Source organism: Pollicipes pollicipes, unplaced genomic scaffold, assembly GCF_011947565.3.
Source record: "Pollicipes pollicipes isolate AB1234 unplaced genomic scaffold, Ppol_2.1 Scaffold_3447;HRSCAF=4054_pilon_pilon_pilon, whole genome shotgun sequence".
NCBI classification, from domain to species: domain Eukaryota; kingdom Metazoa; phylum Arthropoda; class Thecostraca; order Pollicipedomorpha; family Pollicipedidae; genus Pollicipes; species Pollicipes pollicipes.
This window is the reverse complement of record NW_023596297.1, coordinates 10,467,493-10,470,209: the sequence shown is the minus strand read 5'-3', so window position 1 is coordinate 10,470,209 and position 2,717 is coordinate 10,467,493.

The window sequence follows — 2,717 nt, the reverse complement described above, 5'->3', positions numbered from 1 at the left end:
GGGCCGACGACGGCGCCTCCTCAGCGCGCCCGGCGGCGGCGTACGTCGGCCGCGGCGCGTCGTACTCGCCCGCCTCAGCCGGCGGCACGTGCTTGACGCGCGTGCGCTGCGGCGCGTCGTAGATGTGAGAGGCGGTGCGGGGCACGTCGTACTGGCCGGACGCAAGCAGGCCATTACCAGTGACCGACACGGCGCCCTTCTCCACGTTCTCGTACACGGTGTCGGGCTCGGGCAGGTTGGTGTACGTCGGCTGCGGCGCCACGTTCTGGTACTCGCCGCCGGCCGGCTCGCTGAACTGCACGTTCTCGTACAGCTGCTGCGGCTCCTCGGGCGCCTTACTGCGTCGCTTCCGACGCTGCTTCACCGGCTGGTCGTAGATGACCTCCGACTTGAGCGGCGCGTTTTGGTAGACGGCCTGGCCGGGCGCCACGTTCTCGTAGCAGGCGTCGTCGGGCATCAGCTCGTAGCCCTCGTCGGCGTCGGCGGCGCGCACCGGCCCGCTGAATTTGACGCCGCTCCACGGCGTCGGCCGGCCCTTGGCGCGCGACTTTTGGCCGCCGCCGCTCAGCCCGCCCACGTTCTGGTACTCCGCCTCGGGCTCTGTGTTGCGCACCATGCCGTCCTGCTGGCGCCGCGCGCGCAGCGCCTTGACCGACTCGAGGATCTCCTCGACGGAGGGGACGCGGCGCAGGCTGGTGCGGCTGCCGCTCAGCGAGCGCGACTCGCCTCCCACGTCGGCCAGCGAGCTGAAGCTGAGCGTGCGCGACACCGGCGCCGGCCTGGGCGGCGCGTTCAGGCCGTCGTGGCAGCTCTGCGTGCGCGTGATGGCGCCGCCGCCCGGTAGGATCCCGATCGTCTGCTTGAAGTACGTCAGGTCATCGTGGCTCAGGTGGTCCTCGACCGAGCTGAAGCGGATGTAGGGCTTGCGACGCGGCGGCTGCACGTCCTCGGCGTGGCCGGCGTCCCGCTCGGCCCTGTCCCGACCCGCGTCCCGCCCGGAGTCCCGCCCGGAGTCCCGCCCGGAGTCCGGGGTCGAGTCCCGCCGACCTGAGCCCGCAGGGGATGTCTTCTCCTTGGTGCCGGAGGACTCGCTGGTCCTCTCGCGCCTGGATGGCGTCTTGTCCTGCGCACTGGACGACACGCCGGAAGAGACCCTCTCGCGCTTGGAAGAGCCGCCGCCGGCTTTGTCCCGCGAACCAGAGGCGGTCTTCTCCCGCGCTCCGGAAGAGGGGGTCTTCTCGCGGGAGCCGGCGGTCCCGGCGTCCCTGGCGGCGGCCTTGTCTCGTGTGGCGGTCGGCGCCGGCTGCGCCTGCTCCGACCCGGGCCGCGCCGGGCTCCTGCTGGTCGCGCTCCTGGCACCGGCGCGGATCCTCTCGGCCGCCGTGCCTCCGATGCGCACCTTCTGTGCCGCCCTCTCGCTGCGCGCGCCGCCGCCCGACTCTGGCGGCGCGGCGTCCGGTGCGCCGGCCTCCGCAGCCGCCGGCGCCGCACCAATCGGCGCGCCGCCCGCCTCTGACGTCACGTAGCGAGGCCGGCCGTTGACGAAGAGCACCGACTCGAAGTTCTCGTCGTCGGCGACGCTGTCCGCTGAAGCGGCCGAGCTGCCGTCGGAGCCGACGCTGCTGCGCCGCGGCGAGGGGCGCGCTCGAGCCGGCGGCGCCGCGGCGCGGCCCAGGTTGTGCGCCGCCTTTTGGAAGAAGGAGAGGTTCTGCTTGAAGCTCGATGAGAGCTTGACAGGCTCGGCGGGCCGCGAGTCGACCTCGCCGTCATCGGGCCGGTCGGCCACCCGCTGCCGGGCGCGCATCGCCTGCTGCAAACGGAGAGAGAGCACCCGTCTTAATCACCGCTCGCTGGCTAAACACGCAGCCTCTAAATTAGCCATCAAGTCGTAATTATGACTAGTAAATGATTAAATAGGCATTTGGGTGTGAAACACACGCACACAGCAAACGCAGCAGCCAGGCCATAGCTGGCGGGTCCTTTAGAGCGAGGCCAACAACCACCGCATATCATCGAAATGTCAGAATAGGGCTGTCCCATCTGACGTAGTCATCATAAACTCATTTATTGACCTATTTTGAACGAAACCGATTCAATCTTGTATCAGACAAAGGCAACGACTGCCGTGAGGTGTTGGACGAATATCTATCTGCCCACACCAAGGCACAATTCGCACCAAAACGAACCAGGCATCGCTAGTGACAGTATTGTGCGCGGTCATCCAGCCATTAATCGGAAGGCATTTGGTCTACAAGCTTCCATGCCTGGTATAAACAATACTCCACCCGCTGTAGAGCAAAAACAATCTGTCTTCGTCTGCCACCCATGCCCTCCTAATGAGACGGAAGAGGCATGACAGCGCCGCCTCCTCCAAAAACGACATGTGTGCTGGCCTCCAGAGTCTCCCCAAAGGACAGCGCTCGGCGCCACGCTGTCCGCCAATGGTGCGGATTCCCGGCTGCCAGCGGCCGCAGCCAGCTGTCTGCAGGCCGGTGAATGCAGCAATCGTCCGGGCCCGTTAGGGTCCGCGCCTCGCCGGGCCCGCACTGTCAGCCGAGCAGCGGCGATCACCGCCCGGACGACCGTCATCAGAGGGCCCGATTCATCTGCGGCCGGCCGGCGCCGCCGCCACAGAGCGCCGGCCGACGCGGCGCGACACCCGGCGGTCATCGAACCGCGCCGCGCGCCGCCGCGAGATGCTCCATTTCCCAGAGGGC